This window comes from Erinaceus europaeus, chromosome 6 (assembly GCF_950295315.1).
Source record: "Erinaceus europaeus chromosome 6, mEriEur2.1, whole genome shotgun sequence".
Taxonomy (NCBI): Eukaryota; Metazoa; Chordata; class Mammalia; order Eulipotyphla; family Erinaceidae; genus Erinaceus; species Erinaceus europaeus.
The window spans coordinates 29,574,984-29,587,466 of record NC_080167.1 but is presented as its reverse complement, the minus strand read 5'-3'; positions in this window follow the sequence as shown (position 1 = coordinate 29,587,466).

Genomic DNA, 12,483 nt, shown 5'->3' with positions numbered 1-12,483 from the left:
TCTCTAAAGGTCTCTCAAGTCCTCAGAGACCCCAAACTCTCTTATGTCTCTTATGTCTCTCCCAGTTTTCCAGGAGCTTTTCCTTTCTCTCCTCTCCTCTCTCTCTCTCCATATCTCTCCCTCTCTCTCTCTCTCTTTCTCTCTCTCTTTGTCTCTCTCTCTCTTTCTCCTAATGATGACTGACAAAATGGTGGCTTGAGGGTTACAATACAATTCCCACTACCAGATTTTCATATCTCCTTGCCCTCATATATATATTGGAGGGGTAGGGGGTTGAGAGAAGAAGTAAAATACAAGTGGCTTCTTGCTAGGAGGCTAACTACTGACATACACACTATCTGGCTTGGTCCCAGGGCCACAGAACATGTTTACTGCCTGCTTATCTGTCCAGGCAACTGTGTTCCCAGGCAAGAAACCTGATGGTCTGAGGCAGGAAGGTCTGACCAGGTTCATTTTCCCCACACCTGGATATCTCCTAGATCCTTCAAATTGGTATAAAGAGAGAGACAGAGCCCTACCCCACTAAGAAAAGATAGAAACAAGCTAGGAGTATAGATCAACCTGCCAAAGCCCATGTCCAGAGAGAAGCAATTACAGAAGCCAGACCTTCCACCTTTTGTACCCCATAATGACCCTGGGTCCATACTCTCAAAGGGATAAAGAATAGGAAAGCTTTCAATGGAGAGGATGGGATACAGAACAGTGAGGACTGTGTGGAATTGTACCTCTCTTATCCTATGGTATTGTCAAACATTATTAAATCAATTTAAAAAATCAAAAAACAAGAGAGAGAAGGAGAGACAAATCAGAATGTATTGATTTCCCTTTTTATTTTTTACCAACTGGACCAAAACATTTACCTAACTCAAGATCTGGTCATATGATAGTCAATATATATTCTTCCCCTGAGCATTGGCTAACTAACTCCATTCTCCTTGATTAACTGATGACTCCAAATTTCTAGGTTCTATGAAGCTCTACTAGTGCTTTATAGCTGTGGTCTTTATTTTTCTTCTTTCTTGTCTAACTTAGAAAATAAAGATCACATTCCTGGAGAAGTTTAAGAGCTTCAGTTATAATACTTGTCCTTTTACATATTTGCCAGAACATAAGTTGGGAATCAATCAGCTATTTAGAACATTAGTTTAATTTATTCTATACCACTCAGAAAGGAAGACTCATTACGAGGTACTGTTGAACTAACCTTTAAACTTTTATATGTATTATAATTTATAGTATATGAACTTCAGTTTCTCTTCTGAAAACAAGTTTTGGATATGAAAGAAATGAAATCTTCAGAATGAATAAAGGAACCCCTTATCACTAGTCACATAAAGAAAATAAGCTTCGTATCTTTAAGAAAATAAGTTTGGGGGAAGGAAGAGATTAAAAAAAAAACTTGTCTTCATCATTAATGAGTAGGACAAACCTATCCTGTATGAGTTAGGGCCTTTGGTGAAGAACAAGTGTTAGAATAACCATGTCCAAAACATGACTATCTATCTATCTCTATCCCTATCTCTTATTTCTCTTCTCTCACTATCTCTGTGTGTGTTTCTTTCTGCCTTTCTGTCAATAAATCAATAGACAAACTTCACAAGAAATATTCATACTAAAGTGACTTTCATGTGAACAAAACGAGGAATATTGGTTATACAACATATTTGTTCTTCACTGAGAAGGTCCTAGTTCATTTCTGCCTTGTTCATCAAATATTTACTTGGTACCTTCTGTATGCAAAGTATTTTGCTAAAAACTCAGAAAAAATATAAATTAAATATAATTCCTATAATTAAGAGGTCCACATACTATGAGAAGAGAAAAATCTACAAAGACTTATAATAAAATGTTCCAGGCCAGGTGATGGAGCACCTGGTTGAGCACACATGTTACAGTGCACAAGGAACCAGGTTCGAGTCCCTGGTCCCCACCTTCGGGGGAATGCTTTGCAAGAGGTGAAGCATTGTTGCAGGTGTCTCTCTCTCTGTCTCTCCTTTTCTATCACCCCCTTCCCTCTTGATTTCTGGCTGTCTTTATCCAGTAAATAAAAATAAATATAATTTTAAAAATTTAAAAAGAAAAAACTGTTCTGTAAGATTGTGTGTGTGCATACTGTTGATTGAGGTCATCAAAAGAGCATGATCATTGATTGACCCTTGTGTCATGAACACCATTGGGACTAAGATCTTTATATCAACTCCTAAATTTTGGTGAATAAATAGATCTATTTGTTTTATAACTATTCAAGACAAAGAAAGGTAAGTTCCTCTGCTTATTAAAAGTGCCAGAAACCAATCTCAATTCTGTTTCTATCTTTGGTTTCTCCTTGTCCTCCATGTATATAAATCAGCTTCACATTTCACTCTGTGGAACTTTCAAGATTGAGAAAAGATATATAGCAGTATTTGTAACAGTGGAGGCAATGAAGAGGAGACTTTTATCCAAATCTATTAAGGAGGGGTGACACCAATGAGAACCATAGAACTGGGAATTAAAATTAAGTATTATTTTCCTAGGCAAAAAAAAAAAAAAAAAGAGAAAGAAAAAGAAAAAGAAAAGCATACAAGTCATCAATTTTGTTGATTTTTTAGGTCATAGAAGTTGTTTTGGTCTCATCCTAGGCAACTAAATAATAATAAATGCTCTTATGAACAATAGTGTAGTGACAAATGCTAGACCAGCAGAGAGTATGAGCCTGGGAGATTAAGTGTACTTAATAAGGGTACAAGAATAGAGTGGCTTTCCATGTAGGGCTGTAATGACCATACTACAAATCTAATCAAGTTACATAGCTTGGAGAAAACTGACTACAGTGGACTTGAGTTGCCTATTGTCTTTGGAAATGAGAGCAGGAAGGCAACTGTTATGAAGTTCAGCTAGGAAAAGTGTCTGAAATAGGTATGGAGACATAATTGAGAGAAATCAGCATGTAGTCCCATGGAATGCCAGTCTCCAGGAAAATAATACAGACTAAAGGAACAGGACAACTATTATCAAAGGCACAAGTAGAAGAGAATATAGCCCATCAGGAGACCAAGGTGAGTCTGTTACCTCCAACTACCTATATGAGGAAAGAATACATTAAGAAGGACATAGTTAACAGTGCTAAGTGCCCAGCAGAAAGACTGAAAAAACATATACCATAAAAAGGGGAAAAAGAAAACCTTATACCACATCAGTTTCATGAATGAAGTCAGTACACATTTAACTACATTATCAATGTACAATAAAGAAGTAGGGCAAGCCAGAAGAAGTGCTTCCTTAAAGGTCGTGGAAATAGATCTAATTGCAGATATAGAATGTTCCTTTTGAATGGGTTGGATATGGAGAATGAAGCTATTTTTCCCTCCATTGTTCAGTTTTTCCATGGGTATTCTTAATCTACTATTATTTAATAGACTATTCTGCATATGTTGGTAATTATGAGATATTTATATACAATCTTATCCTCTCTTCTGAACTTCATATTTATATCTACCTAGGTGTCCTGAAATCCCAGCTACTCAAAATGATCAAACATGTACTCAATTACGTGTATTCATTGGCTTCTTCCTTATGCTATATCTCCCATTATAATTTCTGATTTTGCATCTGCAAGCCACCAAATTATTTAAAATCTGGAAAATATCTCATATTCCTTCTCTCCATCATCTGATTCTCTGATGGCCATATTGAATGAATCTCATAAGTCTGCCAATTTTTAAGTGTTTGGTTTTTAGAGAGTTGTTTTAACTTACTACATTTTAGAGACATTTTCACACAAGGCAAAGAGATGGAGAGAGAGAAAATAGAGTATCACCCTCATATATGTACTGTAGGTAATCTAACCAGAGACCTCATGAATGAAAATCAAAATGCCAGTTATTTTCCTAGCTACTTGTCATCCAATTTTATCTCTAATTGATTACTAGTTAGATATGTTTTCTTTATCCCTTCTACCACTGCTTCAAGTAAAGTCCTCAGGATTTCTCTCAACTACTGTAGTGACTTTCTAATGAGTTTTTATGTCTTCACCTTAACTCCTTATATAAATTAAGACCTTTTTTTAAGAACAATGCTGGATTTTTAAAAAATATTTTTAAATTTATTTTCCATTTTTGTTGCCCTTGTTGTTTTTTATCATTGTTGTGATTATTATTGTTGTTGCTACTGATGTTGTTGTTGCCAGATAGGACAGAGAGAAATGGAGAAAGGAGGGGAAGACAGAGATGACGAGAGAAAGATAGACACCTGCAGACCTGCTTCATGACTTGTGAAGTGATCGTCCTGCAGGTGGGGAGCCAGGTGCTTGAACCGGGATCCTTAAGCCGGTCCTGGAATTCTGCACCATGTGTGCTTAACCCGCTAAAATACAGCCGGACACCATATCAACTCTGGATTTTAAACAGAGATTATTTCTGTGAGAAGTAAACAAGAGATGATGAACAGCCCAGGGATTGGAGTTGTCAGGTAGCAGAAGCAACACTCCTAGGACTGAAGAAATAATAAGAAAAAGTATTATTGTTGGAAATGAGAAGCCAAGTGTTGGCATCAGAAGATAAAGCCTTAGCTGGGGCAATATGGAAAAAGACAGAGCATGAAGATTTTTGCTTGCTACAAAAGAATCCACATAAAAGCAATGACAGGCAAAAGCATACATTAATATCTGGCATTCTCTTCACCAGGTTTCTTACCTATCCCTTTTATTAACCTATCTACCTGGAAGCCACACTGGAATGTGTGATTACAGATCAGAAAAAAATGGTGGAAAAGCCAAATGCATTCATATTAAATGTAAATTTGAGGCCAGTAAAATAGTTCACTTGTATACTGTGCTGCTTTGCCATGTGCATATCTCAATGCAGTTTTGATTTGTTTCAATTTATTGTGTTAAATTCTCTAACTTCCACATATGAGTGAAACCATTATGTAGTTGTCCTTTAACTCCTTATTTACTTCATTAGGCATAATCTCCAGTTCCATCCATTTTATCCCAAAGGACTCAATATCTTATTTTTTATTACTGAGTAGTGCTTCATTGAGTATATATCCATAGCTTTTTTTTTATCCAGTCATCTGCTCAAGGGTATTTTGGTTTCTTCCATATTTTGGCTATTGTGAGTAATGCAGCTACAAACATGGGGATGCATATATCCTTTTGAATTAGTCTTGTTATCCCTTTTGGGTAAATGCCTAGGAATGGAATTTCTAGATCGTGAGATATTTCCATTTGTATTTGTTTAAGGATTCTTCATACTATTCTCCATAGTAGTTGTACCAGTGCATTCCCACCACAAGTGTAATAAAGTACTTCTCTCTCCACATCCTTTTCAACACTTATCCTCTGTTTTACTTATGAAGGTCATTCTCTCAGGTGCAAGGTGGTACCTCAGTGTGGTTTAATTTTCATTTCTCTGGTAAAGAGTGAACTGGAGTGTTTCTGCATGCCTGTGGGCCATGTGTATCTCTTCTTTAGAGAATTATCTATTCATATCTTGTACCCACTTTTTTATTGAGTTGTTCATTTGTTTTTGTTGAGCTGTATAAGTTCTTTATAGATGTTTGATATCAGCTGCTTGTCTAAAATATGGTGTGCAAATATGTTCTCCATTTGATAGGTCCTCATAATGAACTTACTGTAGCCTTTCTCTCTGATATTACCTCCATGTCTTTATTTTCTTAGAATCCTTCTGTTTCATTTCTGTCTGATTTGGAGTGTTTTGTCATTTGCTTCTTCAGTATTTATGTTTATGCATTTATTAAGCGGGTTATTGCTGGCCAGCAGGTGGTGATATTGTTGTGGTCTCTGGGCTTCACTTTGTTTATAGTGGAGGGGTGGGAGATTGTATTACGGTTTTTTTGTTGTTTCCTTGATCTGTTCTGTGCTCTGTGTGGTACATGAATATGGTTTCTCTGTATGATTTCAATCAGCAACCAAGCCTCAGGAGTTCACTATTCGGCTATAGCTGGGCTCAACTTACTAGGTAGCCACCACCAGCTGCTGAAAATGACAATTATGTTTTGGTGACAGATCAGACTTCTTTTGGTCACAAATGCTTTCTGCTTTTTTGGTGAGTCCTTGCCTGTAATTCAGTAGACTAACACCCTTGATGTCATGCATTAAATGGCCATAAGTTCCCTTTTCTCACCACCAGTATTGTGTGTTGCCATGACTACTTGCTGTGTATTGAGAGAAAATGCTCTGTGCTCTGTATCAGTTCTAAATTATTTGTGTTTTGCTTCAGTTCCATGTCCGTTCTCACCCCCAACCACTCACACAAATATCCACCTGAGGCTGAGGTGCTTCTGAGGCTGTCTCACCTATAGTTGGTAAGCTTTGTTAAATTCAATGGTGGGGGCTCACTCCAGGTCCCCTGCCCCCCTGGCAAAGGGTCAGAGTGGCCCCCTGGGAGTTCTGGGGTAGCTCTGTGTGGCCAGGGCAAAGTGCGTGGAGAAACAAATAAAACAGTTAGCTCTGGGAGAGCCTCAAGGGGTCATCTCGTTTACTGTGGGAGTAAAAGCAAGTATACCCATAGCTTGGGGGGAAGGTTGAGAAAATCCAATCCAAACTCAGAGCAAAACAATGCATAGTCACATTTTGACCTACAGACTATTTGATCACAAGTAATAGGTTACCATACAGGGTGTGATCACAAGCTTCACAATGTATTTCTCTGGAGGTAAATTGCAGGCACTTTAGGGTGGGGGGGAAGGGAGGCAGCTGAGCAATCAGGATGCTTGCTGGAAGTTTTCAAGTTATCCATACACAGTAATTTATGGTCTTTGTTTAAAAATGGGGGGAGTGGCATGTATGGAAAGGTGCCCATATCCAGGGGTCCAACAGTCATAAATCCTGCCATATGTCAACCTGGAGGGGGGAGGGTCTGAGGTCTAACCACTCAGACTCTCATGAAAACAATGGCCTGGACTTCACGGACAGTGGGCCCAGTCCCCAACACAATGTTGTAGACATTTGTTGTCTGGGAGGAAATTGGTTCTTTTCCCTGTTACTCTATGACCACACCTCCCAGAAGTCCCCAGTAAGGAATCTTTCTATTCATTAGAGACATCTCTCTCTCACTTTATTAAGATAACTCAGTAATAATTTACAGTTTCTCATGTAGAATTTGTACACACTATTTATTGGCACCTTGTGTGGGCTATGATACAATCATGTAGGGATGAAAGCAGTAATGTAAAAATAGAAATGGCACTGGAATTGTTTAGAGTTGAAGTAATAAAATAGTATGGGAACTAGAACATCATGCCTTCATGTCAAAGGTATAGTGGACTTCATTTGGTGGGAATTGCTTGCCATATTAACTTCGAGCAGTACCTGATATGGATAAAATAAAGATCTAGAGTGAAGTCAGTGATTCAGCTATGTCAGTCACCACAACTTAAGGAGTTGGGTATGATGGGTAAGAAAGCTTTAGAGAGTAGTAAATTTTTAATGTGTTTGATTTCCCAAGGCTTCATTTGCTACTTTATCCTGTTAAATGCAGTTCTAAATGGACACAGATAAGATTTCTCCTGTAGAGAATAAATATGTTCATGCCAAAGAGCAGGCATATCAAAATAGTCTAGAGCTCTGAATAAAGAATGACTAGTATAGTATACAGGTAAACTTTAACTTCTGTGTGATTTACCTACAGCAAATGATGAAAGATAAGTTTTTACATTATATACAATTACTAATGTCTTTGTTTACCTTTCCTTTCTATGATTATATTTTTAATATATATTTTATATTTATTTATTTGCTAGAGACAGAGTTGAAAAGGGAAGAAGGAGAGGGAGAGAGAGACACCTGACCACTGCTTCACCACTAGTGAAGCTTTGCAGGTGGGAATGGGGGCCTTGAACTTGGGTCTTTGCACATGGGAACATATGTCCTCAACCAAGTGTACCAACACCTAAGCCCCTTTGTATACTTTTCTATTAGTTACTGATAGAAGTGTGTGCATTTCTATCAAATACAAACATACCTCACACACCACTTAAAAAATACTTCCTTATGAACTTTATGGTATCTTTTTAGGTCTTTCTACTTGCTTGCTGAATATACTGACTCACTGCAGGCTATTGCACATTTTTGTTTTCAGGAATATATTTTGCCCTAATTTATGGATGCATGTGAACATATGCCCTATCTCATGGGACCTGGTCTATATCTAGGTTTTGAAACTTTGTTAGCAAGTGACCTAACTTAAATGGAACTAGAGAATCCTATGAAAGGAAAGGTTTCACCCAAGTAATGAGGCTGAAGGGTTGACATTCCACACTTGATGTCTCTCACAGTCTGAAGTGAAGCCTGCTGAGGTGGTACTCCTTGCATTGATTAGGTTGAGATCAGCAGATGCAGTATCATTTTGGTATGAATTGAGAGAAGCATGCAGGGAAGTGAGCCCCACCCTATAGGTTCTAGGACTAGGGAAAATCTATGCTCTATCGAGGAAGTGGGATGTTCCTGCTATCTTAGGGTTTAAGAAGGCAATAGATAGTTATTGCTGTAATCAAATTATTTGGCAATTGGGTTAACTTTGAAAATCCCTTTGTTAGGGTTTGTTGTATCATACACAAAATCACCAAAATTTATGTCCTTTGACATTATTTCTATATAGTTATGTCTTATGCCACTGGTTGCTTCTCTCCGGTCTAAGCTTTTAAGAGAGTCAACATTTCAAAGACTCTGCCTATGGTCTGTGCATTTAAAAGTCTGTGCATTGAAACATTCAATCAATTTTTCCCCTATCATGTTAATTAAATACTGATTTATATGACTACATGTTAATAGTAGTGTACATAAACACCATTCCCACCACCAAAAAACTATCCCATTCCATCCTCCCCCACCCCTTCCCAGTGAAGATAAGCATCCACCTTCATCCTCACTACTTCCTATTACACTTCCCTCAGTCACTCCAAAGCTAACCTTATCAAAGCAAGGACTGCAAAAGCTGAATAAGGGCAAGAGACTGTCATACTTTAATGATGACTCTTTAGTCACTACCAGGCCATCCCATCAGCTGGGGCCCCAGCTGGGGAATACTGAGATTCCCAAACAGAAATGATGGGCCTAGTCCTTGAATAAATCCCTCTCTCCATTGTTACTGGGTATCTCTATCAAGAACAACACAACAGACCCCTCTATGGGCCCACATAGGACCTTGCCTTCAACATGGATCAACAGTAGAGAATGTTCTATCCTCCAAAGGGAGGCTGGACAACATAATCTATGCTACACCTGAGGAAGATGGGTCCTGAAATTGGGGCAGCTTGGAACATTCCTATTCATGACCACAGAATGTGAGCTCAGATCTATAGGGATGCAGAGGTTACATAGGCTCCTAAGCTGAATATGGGCCCAAGATCATATCAGATCGATGAGGTTTACAGTCAACACTTTTTATACATCTTTCCCATATTTGGGAGCTACTTTCTTCCCTGCTCCAGCTTTCTAGCCCTTTTTCCATCCATGACATCATCTCCCCAGACAATAACTTGGGTCCACCTGCATATCAGATGTCAGGCTCAGGAAAAAAGCAAAAACAGCATTGTCATGGGCCCTTTGGAATATAACTAAAATATGCCTACTAACTATCTACAAAACGGAAACCCCAAATCTTCATCTGCACTATTCCAGCCTTTAGGTTCATGACTAGTCAAAAATTTCTTTGGCTTTATATGTTAACTTTTCTCTCAGCCACCAGGTTCCAGATGCTACCATGATGCCGATCAGACTTCCTTGGGAAGATAACCCCACCAATATATCCTGGATCCCCGCCTCCCGAAGCCCCATATAACCAGGGAAAGAGAGAGACAGGTGGGAGTATGGATTGACCTGTCAATGCCCATGTTCAGCAGGGAAGCAATTACAGAAGCCAGACTTTCCACCTTCTGCGCCCCATAATGTCCTTTGGTCAATGCTCCCAGAAGGATAAATAATAGGAAAGTTATGAGGGGAGGGATGGGATATGGATTTCTGGTGGTGGAATTGTGTGGAGTTATACCCCTCTTATCCTATGGTTTTTGTCAGTGTTTATTTTTTATAAATAAAAATTATAAAAAAAAATCCAAAATGGACCACATTCCTCACCATAAAATCAAACTTAAATAAATTTCAAATAATCAAAACAATTTGTAATATGTATTCTTGAACTGAGAAATCACATATTGGGAAATAACATATATCAGACTATATATATATATGTTGGATTTCTGGCAGGGTGATCTCCAGGAGAAAGGTAAAGGACTGGTTCTTTCTCGCTCATGCAAGGGACAACATGAATTAAAGACACCGGGGATACCTGCAGCGTGCTCAGATCTCAGGTCTCATTTATTAGCAGGTGGGCAAAGGTTTAAATAGAAAACCAAACAAGGAACATTATTCAAATATGTCAGAAATTACAGGTTTCTTAAAGGTCAGCTTGCCCCTATGGTAGGGGGCTGGTATGACAAGAATTGATGCAGATACATAAAGGTCAAGATAATTAGTCTCCTGATGCAGGCATTTAATTACCCAAAGGCGTTAGAGGGGAGGAGAGGGGTTGAACCAGTTAAGGCAAGATAGAGAGAAGATAAGCAAATTAAGGACATCAAAGGGCACTGCAAGGAGTGTGTGATAAGGTGTGTTCTCCTCTGTGAACTTTGAGTAAGTGAATCTTAAAGTAGGCGGCCATGTGGCCTGCAGTTAATGGAGAGAAGTACTGAGGTCTCTGTGGGCCTGAGAGACTAACAAGGCAAGCTTATTCTGGGAGACTTTTTCCCTCTTGGCTCACCTCTATGACGAGAGAGACTTACAAGTGGGGTGTCTATCCAGACCTCCATCCAAGGATGGGAGAGCTCCCCTATGCTCTACCAAGCTATCACTCTACCAAGCTATCATGTGTGTGTGTGTGTGTGTGTGTGTGTGTATATCACACTATGAAGTACATTCATTAAAATGTATATTTCATCCTGATGAACTAAATATTTTATAATAATATTCTTCTATTGTCTTTTTTACTTTAAATTAAAATTTGTTTCATGTTAATACAGTCATACCGCCTAATTTGAGGGTTAGTATTTGGATTATTTGGATTATTTTTCGTTTATCGTTATGTTCTAGGTTTAAGACACAGATTTATATTAATTTTGTAGTCTTTATATTATAATTGAGATATTTCTCTGTTTATAATTAATATAAAATATATTTGTACTTTACATTTTCGGCTTACAAATTCATATATTTATTCTAGTTTAATTTAGATATATACACAAAGGCAGAAAGAGTGAAAAAGACAACAGCACTGAAGCTTTTTTCAACGAAATGGGGGCTAGGCTTAAACTGGGGTCTATTACATGGCAAAGTAGCAATCTATCCAAGTGATCTGTTTGGCCAGACCTCATACAAATCATTTTTAAGTCACACTTCTGGAATTGTTTTTTTAGATTATGTGTCATTACAATTTTCCATATTATAACTTGAAAGTTGTAAGACCTTAAATTCTTTTTAAAGATATCAGAAGGGGGTCGGGCAGTGGCGCAGTGGGTTAAGCGCACGTGGCGCAAAGGGCAGGGACCAGCATAAGGATCCCGGTTTGAGCCCCCGGCCCCCACCTGCAGGGGAATGGCTTCACAGGCAGTGAAGCAGGTCTGCAGGTGTCTATCTTTCTCTCCCCTCTCTCTGTCTTCCCCTCCTCTCTCCATTTCTCTCTGTCCTATCCAACAACAAAGCAACATCAACAATGGCAATAATAACTGCAACTAGGCTGAAACAACTAGGGCAACAAAAAGGGGGAAAAATGGCCTCCAGGAGCGGTGGATTCATGGTGCAGGCACCGAGCCCAGCAATAACCCAAGAGGAAGAAAAAAAAAGATATCAGAAATATAAAACAATATGTTTTTAATTGAGGCTAAATTATACAGTAGACAGAAGCACACATTAGGTGACATATGGAGTAGAGTAAAAGGCATTTTTTTCTTTAGCAATTTATGATAATGCAAAATTTATTGCGTCTTATACTGTAGGAATAATACAATATAAGTGTATTATATATAATACACTTATATTATAAGTGAATAATGAATAGCATAAATAGTTTGAAGGAAGACTAATCCTTAATAATGAAGTACAAAGAAGTATAGAAATCAGAGAAATCCTGCTTCTCATTTATAGAATCTTGCATTTGAGACATACAGTCTCTATAGACAAGTAGTCTCTACATTAAAAACATAGCTTTGCAGGATCTGACTAAATTGAAAGTAGGGCACCAAAGTAAAAACCCTGTGGTGAGGGGGAGGGTGGACATGCAGTTTCGTGGGCCGGTGGAGGGGTGGGAGCGGGTGGGGGGGTGGGTGGGATTGGACACAATCTTTAGGTGGTGGGAATGGTGTTTATGTAGACACCTATTAAATTGTAGTCATATAAATCATTATTTAATTAATATGAGAGGGGGAAAAATTGTAACAAAGGGACTTTTCAAAGTTAACCCAAATACCAAATAATGTGATAACAATAAT